This window comes from Pan troglodytes, chromosome 10, assembly GCF_028858775.2.
Source record: "Pan troglodytes isolate AG18354 chromosome 10, NHGRI_mPanTro3-v2.0_pri, whole genome shotgun sequence".
Taxonomy (NCBI): Eukaryota; Metazoa; Chordata; class Mammalia; order Primates; family Hominidae; genus Pan; species Pan troglodytes.
In genome coordinates, this window is record NC_072408.2 from 97753467 (window position 1) to 97768206 (window position 14740).

Sequence of the window (14740 nt, forward strand, 5' to 3'; positions counted from 1 at the left end):
AAAAATTCATTGAATTAATGCAAATGCAAGACATTCCTATTTTAGTAGAGTTGTATGTAGTCAGCAGAGAATCAATGCAAATAATAACTTGCACTCCAGAACTTCACTGATTGTGATGGTCAAAGTTAAGTATGGTTTGGCAATATTGGCAATGCATTTAAATCATGAAATATCTTCAGGTACCCCTCATATTGATGGAATTTAGAAGTTTAGGCACTGCAATGCTTTTGTTTGGAGATGCAGCTCAGTTCTTGTTAGTTTAGCCTTTTTACTTGTTGTTTTGTTGTTGTTGTTGTTACCAGCTGGTATGTTGCACAATATGCAGTTGATTCTCCTTATTCATGGTAGTTATATTCTATCACATTGCTGAAAACACTGAATTAGCAAATGCTGAACTATTGCTCCTAGGGGAAATACAAAATTAGGTTTCTGCAAACTCTGGTCACAATATTTTTGGCAACCGATCAATACATAACTTTGTTTTACATATGTTTCTGTTCAAAGGCAACTAAATTTAATGTATATTGTTGATTTATTAAAATTAAAGTCACATCCAACAGTGTTTTAACTCAGGCCCAAAGGAAGCTTGTCTAACATACACATAGCATTTTGTCTATAAAGCACATTGCTACCTTCTTGTGCTTATGAATGCTAAACAGCACTTCCTATACTTTGGGGCCATTTTGAGCAAACAAATAAATAAATACATAAATAAATAACCAAAAAAAGTACAAAAATGCAAAATGTATGGCACAAAAAAGGCCTTGCAGAGGATACTTGTTTACAGTCTCAGAGCTGCAATAAGAAGATGGAGCATTGCCTTGTCTAATGTTCAATGGGAACATGCAAGTTGGGCAATCAGATTTTTCACCACTATGCGCCATGTACACTAATTCCCACAGAAGTGCTGGCAGTATTGATTGGGGAATTACAAATAAATTTTAGTATGTAGGTGAACTTACAAATATGGAATATATGATAATGAGGATTGACTGTACTAAAGACAATTCAACCATGAGACACCAAAGATAACATGTTATTAGGTTGATGCAAAAGTAATTGTAGTCTTTGCTAGTACTGGTTTTTGTTTTCTTTTGTTTTGTTTTTATGCCTATCCTCTGAGGCCTCTCTCCTTTGCTTGTATGTATTTATTTAGAGACAGAGTCTCACTCTATCACCCAGGCTGGGGTGCAGTGGCATGATCTCAGTTCACTGCAACCTTGCCTCCCAGGTTCAAGCAATTCTCGTGCCTCAGCCTCCCGGTAGCTGGGACTACAATCACGTGCCACCACTCCCAACTAATTTTTGTATATTTTTTTAGTAGAAATGGGTTTTTTGCATGTTGACCAGGCTGGTATTGAACTCCTGACCTCAAGTAATCCACCTGCCTCCACCTCCCAAAGTGCTGGGATTACAGGCATGAGCCACCATGCCCAGCCCTGCCATTACTTTGAATGGCAAAAATTGCAATTACTTTTGCACCAACCTATTATTAGTTCTTCAGTGAGGTTGAAATAATGTTTTTAACTTTTTCACCATTTTTCAGCTTGCATTTTACACTAGTGGTAAGAAGCTGTTTACAGTTTCCAGATACATTTGTTCTTACAAGCCTCTACATTTTTTATTGCATGGCTCCCTCTGCCTGGAATGCTGCAGTCCTATTTTCTCTCATTACTTAATTTTCATGAAATCTTCAAAGCTCAATTCAGCATAATCTCCTCCAGGAAGCCTACTTCCAAGCTGACCAAGGGTACTCTGAATTTTTGCATTCCTCTATTTCGCACTTGGAATTTAACAGATTTTTCTGTCACCTCTACATTGAGAACTTCTTAATAAGGCCTGTATTTACAATTTTGTAGACTTAATATCTAGCACAATGCCTGGCTGATAATAGGTGATAAATATTGACTTGAACTGAGCTGAATGAGGAAAAGCATTGGAAAAAAACTGCTAATTTAAAAAAGGATGATAATTCAACTTAAATATGTTTTTAAAAAACCTAGGACTGAATTAAACAAATTTAAATTAAAGATTACAGTGAGGAACAAAGTATAAATTTGACTGATTTAAGAAAGGAAAGATTTTGTGTGCTCAAGTACAGAAGAAAAAAATGACTTACACTCATCATATAATACAAATCAGATGAGTCAGCTGCATAAAGCAATTATTTATAAAGGAAACATTATGCTGGAATATATTAATAGCAGTATGACTAGCTTATCATGAGTGAGTAGTAATCTTTCTTCCATATTTGGCAATAATCAAGCCTTTCCTAAAGTATTTATGAAAGTTGTAGAGAAATTGGAGCACATTCAAAGAAGATCAACAAAAATGAAAATAAGACTATTAGAAAAGATGAAAGGGACTCCAGGACTCCAAGCAGGGCAGAGTACAGCAAGAAAGATCATGAATTAAAACTTGTCATCAAGCCCAGCCCAATACTTGGCACAAAGCTCAATAAGAAACTTTTTGATTAATTAAAGTACTTAAATTGAGTCTCAAAGGACAAAGATCAGTAGTCCTACATTAGCATAGTGGCCAAAACTGTATGAAATATATTAAAATTCAAGAAATAGATTAAAAGTTATTTGAAGGAGAATCTCCTGATGGTACCAAGCAATTAAATACTGGAACAAAAACTTCAGGGGAATCATGAAATATTTCTGCATCCATATCAATTAGAATCATTTAGATGATAAACCGCTTTGAATGGTGTAAGTTTAGCCTAGAAACAGAGAGCTGGGCTAGTTGCCCTTTTAACCACTCTCTCAGAATGATAATGTTGATTGGTATACCTAAAAATCTGTTACTATAGTTTTATTTAATCAATTTAACCTGTATGTTAAAGAAAGAAAGAAACAAGAAAGAAAGAAATATTGATTGGGAGAGTAGACTATATCTCTTGTATAAATAGAAAAAATAATTATTTTTATAGTGTCTATTAAGAACATAATTTCCAGGCCCTATGATTCTGGCTTTATATGCTTCATCTCCTTTAATCCTAAAATAATCTGAGAAAGGTACTATTGTAACCACTTCCATGGATAATTTTAAGCAAATTAATCTAAGTCGCAGGAATTAAGAGAAAGAGTGAAGATTGCAATATAGATTTTTTTGACTCCAGAACACAGATTCTTAACATTTTCTATTCTAGTCCATTCTTTTCTATTCTATTTTATTCTCTATTCACCCATTTATTCAAAAAGTATTTATTGAAGCATCAACTGCACATCATGCTTTTTACAGGTGCAAGGGTATAGACTGGGTTCCCCAGGAAACAAAGTCTGAGATGGTTTGCCTGCAGGAAGTTTATTGAGGAATTCTCTCAGGAACAACATTTGGAGGGAAGTGAAAGAAGCAGATGTTGGCAGAGGGAGAGCTGAATCATAGCACAGTTGCAAAAAAGACCTCCACCTTTGAGCTGAGCTCATGAGCTTGAGCTCCATGCACCTTGAACATTGTCCTTAAATGTGGCAAGGAGTCTTGGCCTTCATACTCTCATCTACCAGTCATGGAATGGTGGCTTCTCCCAGGGGAAGCACTTACCTTGCTGAGGTATATCCTATTTGGCCAAGGGCATTTACAGGGAAGAGATTCAACTGTGGGCCCACTCCTAAGTGGATACCACAATGCACCAAAACAGAAGAGTACCTACCCTCATGATGCTTATTTACCAGTGGGGAATGGGATAAACTATCAATTAATCAGTATGTTGTTTTGTATTTTTCCTATGGCAGATGGTGAAATGTTGTAAGGAGAAAAAGATGAGAAGAGGTAGTTTAAAAGGAGAGGGCTGAGTGTGATAATATTTAAGTAAAGCTTCATTGAGAAGGTGATATTTGAGCAGATTTGAAAGAGATGAGGAGGAGATACATGAGTACATATGGGGGAAGATCATCGTTGGTGGGGAGAATAGCTCCATGCACACACTCCAAGAAGGAGCATGCCTAGAATGGTTGAGGCACTGCAAGGAGGTCAGCTGGCCAGTGTGGATAACAGCCTAAAAGTAACAGAATTATAAGAGATAAAAGTCAAAGAAATAATAAGAGACAGAAGCCTAAATAATGCAGGAACTCTATGACACATTAAGGACTTTGCTATTTATTCTGAATGAGGGAAGTCCTTTGAGAGTTTTGAGGAGGGGTGTGAATGATCTGACAAATTTTAGAGGGCTCCCTCTTATGTGTTAAGAACAGACTCCAGGGAGATGGCAAAAATAAAGTATGAGTTGAACTACTGCAATAGTTCAGGCAAGAATTGGTGGTAGCTTATGCCAAAGTGGTAATCGTGAAGATGGTGAGAAGTAGTTAGATTCTGGACACATTTAGAAGATGGAATCAGCAGAATTTGCTAATCACAGCTCCACAATTTACTGTTTAGCCTTAAGCAAATTAGTTAATTTCTTAGAGCCTTAAAATCTTCTCCTTAAAATAGGGATAATATGTCCATTCTACAGAGCATATTGTGAGGCTTAAATTGAAAAGATATGTGATGTGCTTGGCATTGTGCCTGAAATACAGCAGATGTCCAATAAACACGACTTTCTCTCCTATCTTGTGACTTATATTTTTCACTGTGCTTTTTCTTTTATCACTACATGTGGTCTTAAAAAAATACTCTAAGGTACCAGAATACCTCAATAATACCTTAAAAATAAAATACTCTAAGGTGCAATACTCTAAAATACCAAATCAACCTTGATTTATAAATAAGGCAATCAATACCATTAATTTAAATGATTTATATAAAATTGCATCTAAAGTTAATGAAAACATCTCCGGACTTAACTCCCCATGCAGTGTACATTCGAGTGTAGAGTGAGATTTCTTACATGTTGATGTTTGAATCTTTTCAGATATCTCAGAAGAAATTAAACTCACTCTGGTGGATTTTAAAAGAGTGCTCTCCAAATTTTAAATTTTAAAGGTTTCTTTTAAAGAAACATATGCTATCCCAGCTGTCTACATCTAATAAAGCAACCACTGACATAAGGGGGAGAAAAATGGAATATAACATTTCAGAGGTTTTTCAGATACACTGGGGGCTTTTGAATAATATGAATGCCATTAAATCAAGTTAAAATGTATGTATAGGAATTATGGAAGGGTGAAAGTCTCTAAAAGGCACATAGTATCTAAGACTTTCAAAGGCAATACTGTCTACAATGCATATATTATTAATGAACTAGAAATATCACAGGTTATTAAAAACAAAATCTCAGTTGTTTCAGCTATTGACACATTTAAAATAATGTGTTTTTTAAAAGATTCTTATATAAGATTTTATTATAACAAGATTTATAATCTTGTTCATCTAACTTTTATTCACTATGTGAATAATTATGCAGAGTACCAGTGCATATCTCTGTGTGTTATACTTGCTCCTGGTTAGAACTAGAAGTATTGCAGCATTCTGTTGGTAATATTGCCACCAAAAAAAATTTTATTGAAGGCCACAATGGTCAAAATCTGTGGTAGCTCTCCTCACACCGGGCACCAACTGTGGTAGCACTCTTATATAGGCCTAAGACTAACCTTCTTCCTACCACAGATGCTTAACTGCCTCCTACTGGGGGGTCGGCAGAAGTTCATTACCCTCAAATGGTGTTTGCTTTAGGCCTCAGGACCTGACCTTTAATCTTCACCCTCTAGTGGTGTTTACTCACGACCCTTTAATCTTTACTAAATAAATGCAAGTCTCACCAATGAAGGCTGAGTTGCAACTGTTTACAGGACTCTGCTGGAGTCTGTAAGTGGCTCGGACACACTCAGTTGGACTGGTAAAGCCGAATATCTGTGTGTCTGTGTACTTGATTCATCGGTCCCTGGGTCAAGGGTCTGCAAGGGACAGAACCCCCGCAGCTGTTGCCCCCATGAGAGGAGCGCTACCAGAAAAATCAGTTAAAAAAAAAAAAGTAACAGTATTATTAGACTTGCTAATAACTAATGCTTTGCTTTCAAGTTGAGTCAATAACTTAAGTAAAACAATTTTTCATATAACTGATTGATCATGAGAGCTAATATTTTCTGTTATTCATTGTATGACTTAGTTTTCAAAGTCAACTTAGTTTCTAGCACAAATAATTCTAATCTTAATTTGCTCACAAAGGGCAAAATTAATGAGCCAGGGCTGAAAAGAAAGAATACGGGCTCCCCAAGCTGTCTACTCCCTCTTGATAGTCTTTCTTCTGCTGGGCAAGTCCAAATAAAGACCTAATGAAAGGAGCGTTATGAAAGGCCCAAGTGAGCCTCACTATCAGAATCATTTGGAGGTTTATTAAACATACAAATTCTTATACCACACCCACCCGTCCAAAATCAGAATCTCTAGGGTGGGACCTAGAAATATTACTCAAGATTTTAGATGGTGTTGGTCTACAGAACTCTCCACCCCAAATCAACAGAATATACATTCTTCTCAGCACCACATCGCACTTATTCTAAAATTGACCACATAATTGGAAGTAAAACACTCCTCAGCAAATGAAAGAGAACAGAAATCATAACAGTCTCTTAGACCGCAGTGCAATCAAATTAGAACTCGGGATTAAGAACTCACTCAAAGGCGCACAACTACATGGAAACTGAACAACCTGCTCCTGAATGACTACTGGGTAAATAACGAAATTAAGGCAGAAATAAATAAGTTCTTTGAAACCAATGAGAACAAAGACACAATGTACCAGAATCTCTGGGACACAGATAAAACAGTGTTTAGAGGAAAATTTATAGCACTAAATGCCCACAGGAGAAAGTAGAAAAGCTCCAAAATCAACACCCTAACATCAAAATTTAAATAACTAGAGAAGGAAGTGCAAACAAATTCAAAAGCTAGCAGAACACAAAAAATAACTAAGATTGGAGCAGAAGTGAAGGAGATAGAGACACAAAAAGGCCTTCAAAAAATCAATGAACCCAGGAGCTGTTTTTCTGAAAAGATTAACAAAATAGATAGACTGCTAGCCAGACTAATAAAGAAGAGAGAAGAATGAAATAGATACAATAAAAAATGATAAAGGACATATAACCACTGATTCCACAGAAATACAAACTACTATCAGAGAATACTATAAATACTTCTATGCAAATAAACTAGAAAATCTAGAAGAAATGGACAAATTCCTGGACAGATACACCCTCCCAAGACTAAACCAGGAAGAAGTTGAATCCCTGAATAAACCAATAATAAGTTCTGAAATTGAGGCAGTAATTAGTAGCCTCCCAACCAAAAACAGGCCCAGGACCAGACAGATTCATGGCCCAATTCTACCAGAATTACAAGGAGGAGCTAATAACATTCCTTCTGTAACTATTCCAAACAACAGAAAAAGAGGGAATCCTCCCTAACTCATTTTATGAAGCCAGCATCATCCTGATACCAAAACCCGGCAGATACACAAGAACAAAAACAAAAATTTCAGGCCAATATCCCTAATGAACATCGATGCAAAAATCCTCAATAAAATACTGGCAAACTGAATCTTGCAGCACATCAAAAAGCTTATCCACACAGCCAAGTTGGCTTCATCCCTGGGATGGAAAGCTGGTTCAACATATGCAAATCAATAAACGTAATCCATCACATAAACAGAACCAATCACAAAAACCACATGATTATCTCAATAGATGCATAAAAGGCCTTCCAACATCCCTTCATGCTAAAAACTCTCAATAAACTGGGTATTGATGGAATGTATCTCAAAACATTAAGAGTTATTTATGACAAACTCACAGCCAATATACTGTATGGGCAAAAGCTGGAAGCATTCTGTTTGAAAACTGTCACAAGACAAGGATGCCCTTTCTCACCACTCCTATTCAACATAGTATTGGAAGTTCTGGCCAGGGCAATCAGGCCAGAAATAAAGGGTATTCAAATAGGAAGAGAGAAAGTCAAATTGTCTCTGTTTGCAGATGACATGTTTGTATAATTAGAAAATCCCGTCGTCTCAGCCCCAAATCTCCTTAAGCTGATAAGCAACTTCAGCAAAGTCTCAGCATACAAAATCAATGTGCAAAAATCACAATCATTCCTATACACCAATAACAGACAAACAAAGAGCCAAATCATGAGTGAACTCTCATTCACAATTGTTGCAAAGAGAATAAAATACCTAGGAATACAACTTACAAGGAAAGTGTAGGACCTCTTCAAGGAGAACTGCATACCACTCCTTAAGGAAATAAGAAAGGACACACACAAATGGACAAACATTCCATGCTCATGGATAGGAAGAATCAATATCATGAAAATGGGCATACTGCCTTAAGTAATTTATAGATTCAATGCCACCCCCATCAAGCTACCATGGACTTTCATCACAGAATTAGAAAAATCTACTTTAAATTTCATATGGTACCAAAAAAATCACATGCATAGCCAAGACAATCCTAAGCAAAAAGAACAAAGCTGGAGGCATCACACTACCTGATTTCAAGCTATACTGCAAGGCTACAGTAACAAAAACAACCTTGTACTGGTACCAAAATAGATATATAGACCAATGGAGCAGAACAGAGGCTTCATCCCTGGGATGCAAGGCTCGTTCAACATATGCAAATCAATAAACATAATCCATCACATAAAGAGAACCAATCACAAAAAACACATGATTATCTCAATAGATGCATAAAAGGCCTTCAAACAGAATGCTTCCAGCTTTTGCCCTTCATATTTGCTGTGAGTTTGTCATAAATAGCTCTTATTGTTTTGAGATACATTCCTTCAATACCTAGTTTATTGAGAGTTTTTAATCACATGAAGGGATGTTGAATTAACTCCACACATTTACAACCATCTGATCTTTGACAAAGCTGACAAAAACAAGCAATGGAGAAAGGATTCCCTATTTAATAAATAGTGTTGGGAAAATGGGTAGCAATATGCAGAAAACTGAAACTGGACCCCTTCCTTATACCTTATACAAAAATTAATTCAAGATGGATTAAATATTTAAATATAAGACCTAAAACCATAAAAGCCCTAGAAGAAAACCTGGGCAATAATACCATTCAGGACATGGACATAGGGAAAGACTTCATGACTAAAACACCAAAAGCAATGGCAACGAAAGCCAAAATTGACAAATGGGATCTAATTAAACTAAAGAGCTTGTGCACAGCAAAACAAACTATCATCAGAGTGGATATCCAGAATCTACAAGGAACTTAAACAAATTTACAAGAAAAAACAAATGACCCCATCAAAAAGTGGGTGAAGGATATTATTGGAGGAACCTGCCCCCAATATTTCAACATAGGTTCTTTCTATTTTCCATAAGTGTTGGCTAGCTGAGAAATAAAGAGAGACAGTACAAATAGAGGAATTTTACAGCTGGGCAGCCAGGGGTGACATCACATATCGATAGGACTGTGATGCCCACCTGAGTCTCAGACCAGCAAGTTTTTATTAAGGGTTTCAAAAGGGGAGGGGGTGTAAGAACAGAGAGTAGGTACAAAGATCACATGCTTCAAAGAGCAAAAAGCAGAACCACTAATAAGGGTCTAACAAAGATCACATGCTTCTGAGGGAACAGGACAAAGGGCAAAAGCAGAACCACTGATAAGGGTCTATGTACAGCGGTGCATGTATTGTCTTGATAAACATCTTAGACAACAGAAAGCAGAGTTCGAGAGCAGAGAACCAGTCTTGACCACAAATTTACCAGGGTGGAGTTTTTCCCCACCCTATTAAGCCTGAGGGTTCTGCAGGAGACCAGGGCGTATCTCAGTCCTTATCTCAACTGCATAAGACATACATTCCCAGAGTGGCCGTTTATAGACCTCCCCCTAGGAATGCATTCCTTTCCCAGGATATTAATCTTAATATTCCTTGCTAGGAAAAGAATTTAGTGATATCTTTCCTACTTGCACGTCCATTTATAAGCTCTCTGCAAGAAGAAAAATATGGCTCTTTTTGCCCAACCCTGCAAGCAAACAGATGTTATGGTTGTCTTCCCTTGTTCCATAAAAATCGCTCTCATTCTGTTCTTTTTCAAGGTGCACTGATTTCATATTTTTCAAACACACATGTTTTACAATCACTTTGTACAATTAACACAATTATCACAGTGGTCCTGAGGTGATGTACATCAGTTTATGAAGATAACAGGATTAAGAGATTAAAGTAAAGTCAGGCATAAGTAATTATAAAAGTATTATTTGGGGACGATAAATATCCATATTAATATGAAATCTTCACAATTTATGTTCCTCTGCTGTGGCTCCAGCTGGTCCCTCTGTTTGGGTTCCCTGACTTCCCATAACAGGATATGAATAGACACTTCTCAAAAGAAGACATTTATGCAGCCAACAAACATATGAAAAAAGGCACATTATCACTGGTCATTAGAGAAATGCAAACCAAAACCACAGTGAGATTCCATCTCATGCCAGTTAGAATGGTGATCATTAAAAAGTTAGGAAACAATAGATGCTGGAGAGGTTGTGGAGAAATAGAAAATGTTTACACTGTTGGTGGGAGTATGAATTAGTTCAACCATTGTGGAAGACAGTGTGGCAATTCCTCAAGGATCTAGAACCAGAAATACCATTTGACCCAGCAATCCAACTACTGGGTATATATCCAAAGGATTATAAATCATTCTACTATAAAGACACATGCACACATATGTTTATTGCAGCACTATTCACAATAGCAAAGATTTGGAACCAACCGAAATGCCCATCAATGATAGACTGGATAAAGAAAATGTGGCCATATACACCATGGAATAATATGCAGCCATAAAAAAGGATGAATTGCTGTCCTTTGCAGGGACATGAATGAAGCTGGAAACCATCATTCTCAGCAAACACAGGAACAGAAAACCAAACATCACATGTTCTCACTCATAAATAGGAGTTGAACAATTAGAATGCATGGACCCAGGGAGAGGAACATCACACACTGGGGCCTGTTGGGGGGTATGGGGCTAGGGGAGGGATAGCATTAGGAGAAATACCTAATGTAGATGATGGGTTGATGGGTGCCGAAAACCACCATGGCACTTGTATACCTATGTAACAAACCTGCATGTTCTGCATATATATCCCAGAACTTAAGTATTTTTAAAAAAGAAAGATTTTAGATGGTATTTTCTTTTTATAATATAATATCATATATTTATTGTTTTTCCATAATTTATTGGGGTACAGGTGGTATTTAGTTACATGAGTAAGTTATTTAATGGTTATTTGTGAGATTTTGGTGCACTCATTACCAGAACAGTATACAATGAACCATATTTGTAGTGTCTTATCCCTGAATTGTGCCCCTGTAAACATCCATGTCCAAGTATTCTTTTTGAATAATGACTTATTTTCCTCTGCGTAGATATGCAGTAGTGGGATTGCTGGATCAAATGGTAGTTCTACTTTTAGTTCTTTAAGGAATCTCCACTGTTTTACACAGTGGCTGTACTAGTTTACATTCCCATCAGCAGTGTAGAAGTGTTCCCTGTTCACCGCATCCATGCCAACATCTACTGTTTTTTGATTTTTTGATTTTTTGATTATGGCCATTCTTGCAGGGGTAAGGTGGTATCTCATTATGATTTTGATTTGAATTTCCTTGATCATTAGTGATATTGAGCATTTTTTCATATGTTTGTCATTTGTATATCTTCTTTTGAGAATTGTCTGTTTACATCTTTAGACCACTTTTTGATGGGATTGTTTGTTTTTTTCTTACTGATTTGTTTGAGTTCACTGTAGATTCTGGACATTAGTCCTTTGTCAGATGTATAGATTGTGAAGATTTTCTCCCTCTCTGTGGGTTGTCTGTTTACTCTGCTGACTGTTCATTTTGCCGTGCAAAAGCTCTTTAGTTTAATTAGGTCCCAGCTATTTATCTTTGTTTTTATTGCATTTCCTTTTGGGTTCTTGGTCATGAATTCCTTGCCTAAGTCAATATCTAAAAGGTTTTTCCCAATGTTATCTTTCAGAATTTTTATAGTTTCAGGTCTTAGATGTAACACCTTAATCCATCTTGAGTTGATTTTTGTATAAGGTGAGAGATGAGGATCCAGTTTAATTCTCCTACATGTGGCTAGCCTACCATCCCAGCACCATTTGCTGAAAAGGGTGTCCTTTCCCCACTCTATGTTTTTGTTTGCTTTGTCAAAGATCAGTTGGCTGTAAGTATGGGGGTTTATTTCTGGGTTCTCTATTCTGTTCCATTGGTCTATATGCCTATTTTTATACCAGTACCATGCTGATTTGATTACTATGGCCTTACAGTATATTTTGAAATCAAGTAGTGTGATGCCTCCAGATTTGTTCTGTTTGCTTACCTTACTTTGGCTATATAGGCTCTTTTTTGGTTCCATATGAATTTTAGAATTGTTTTTTTCTAGTTCTATGAAGAATAATGGTGATATTTTGATGGGGATTGCAGTGAATTTGTAGATTGCTTTTGGCAGTATGGTCATTTTCACAGTATTGATTCTATCCATCTATGAGCATGGGATGTGTTTAAATTTGTTTGTGTTGTCTATGATTTCTTTCAGCAGTGTTTTGTAGTTTTCCTTGTAGAGGTCTTTCAACTCCTTCATTAGGCATATTCCTAAGTATTTTATTTTTTCTGCAGCTATTGTAAAAGGGGTTGAGTTCTTGATTTGATTCTCTTTTTGGTCACTGTTGGTGTATAGAAGAGCTACTAGTTTGTGTACATTAATCTTGTATCCAGAAACTTTGCTGAATTCTGTTTTCAGTTCTAGGAGCTTTCTGGAGGAGTCCTTAGGGTTTTCAAGGTAAATGATCATATCATCAGCAAACAGTGATAGTTTGACTCCCTCATTGCTGATTTGGATGCCTTTTATTTCTTTCTCTTGTCTCATTGCTCTGGCTAGGACTTCCAGTAGTATGTTTAAGAGGAGTAGTGAGAGTGGGCACCCTTGTCTTGTTCCAGTTCTCAGAGGGAATGCTTTCAAGTTTTCCCCATTCAGTATTGTGTTGACTATGGGTTTGTCACAGATGATTTTTATTATATTAAGGTATGTCCCTTGTTTGTCGATTTTGCTAAGAGTTTTAATCATAAAGGGATGCTGTGCTTTTAGAATGCTTTTTCTGCATCTATTGAGATGATTATGTGATTTTTGTTTTTAATTCTCTTTATGTGGTATATCACATTTATTGACTTGCATATGTTAAACCATCCCTGCATCCCTGGTATGAAACTCATTGGATTATGGTGGATTATATTTTTGACATATTGTTGGATTTGGTTAGCTAGTATTTTGTTAAGGATTTTAGCATCAATGTTCATCAAGGATATCGGTCAGTAGTTTTATTTTTTGGTTATGTCCTTTCCCGGTTTTAGTATTAGGGTGATGCTGGCTTCACACAATAAATTAAGGCAGGTTTCTTCTTTCTCTATCCTGTGGAATACTGTCAAAAGGATTGCTACAAATTCTTCTTTGAATATCTACTAGAATTCTGCTGTGAATCCATCTGGTCCTGGACTTTATTTTGTTGGTAATTTTAAAAATTACCACTTCAATCTCGCTGCTTATTATTGACCTGTTGAGGGTATCTAATTCTTTCTGATTTAAGCTAGGAGGTTATATTTTTCCAGGAATCTATTCATCCCTTCTAGATTTTCTAGTTTATGTGCATAAAGGTGTTTATAGTAACATTGAGTGATCTTTTCTATTTCAGTGGTGTCAGTTGCAATATCTCCTGTTTTGTTTCTTAGTGAGGTTATTTGGATTTTCTCTCCTCTTTTCTTGGTTAATCTTACAATGGTCTATCAATTTTATTTATCTTTTCATTTATCTTTTTGTATTTTCATTGCTGTTGCTGTTTCAATTTCATTGAGTTCTGCTCTGATCTTGGTAATTTCCTTTCTTCTGCTGGGTTGGAGATTGGTTTGTTCTTGTTTTTCTAATTCCTTGAGGTGTGACCTTAGAATGTCAGTTTATGCCCTTTAAGTCTTTTTGATGTAGGCACTTAGGGCTATGAAACTTTCCTCTTAGCACTGCCTTTGCTGTATCCCAGAGGTTTTGATAGGTTGTGTCATTGCTGTCATTCAGTTTGAAGAATTTTTTGTTATCTTTATTTCGTTTTTGACCTAATCCTCATTTGGGAACAAGTTATTTAATTTCCATGTATTTGCATTGTTTCTGAAGGTTCCTTTTTGAGTTGATTTCCAGCTTTATTCCACTGTGGTCTGAGAGAGTGCTGATATAATTTCAATTTTCTTAAATTTATTGAGGCTCATTTTATGGCCTATCATATTGTCTATCTTGGAGAAAGTTCCACGTGCTGTTGAACAGAACGTGTACTCTGCAGTTGTTGGATGAAATGTTCTGTATGTATCCGTTAAGTCCATTTGTTCCAAGGTATAGTTTAAATCCATTGTTTCTTTGTTGACTTTCTGTCTTGATGACCTGTCTAGTGTTGTCATTGGAGTACTGAAGTCCCCCACTATTGTTGTGTTGCTGCCTATCTCATTTCTTAGATTTACTAGTAATTGTTTTATAAATTTGGGAACTCCAGTGTTAGGTGTGCATATGTTTAGGATTGTGATATTTTTCTACTGGACAAGGGCTTTTACCATTATATAATGCCCCTCTGTCTCTTTTAATTGCTGTTGCTTTAAAATTTGTTTTGTCTGATATAAGAACAGCTACCCCTGCTAATTTTTGGCACCCATTTGCATGAAATGCCTTTTTCCTCCCCTTTATGTGAGTCCTTATGTGTTAGGTGAGTCTCCTGAAGGCAACAGATAGTTGGTGGGT

At 36.4% G+C, this 14740-nt stretch overlaps 1 protein-coding gene across 1 annotated transcript in view; it reads right to left on the reverse strand.

The window, feature by feature from the left end:
- The window catches only part of CCER1 (coiled-coil glutamate rich protein 1), a 50103-nt gene that overhangs the window by 14614 nt on the left and 20749 nt on the right, over positions 1-14740 (reverse strand). The window lies entirely within an intron of this gene.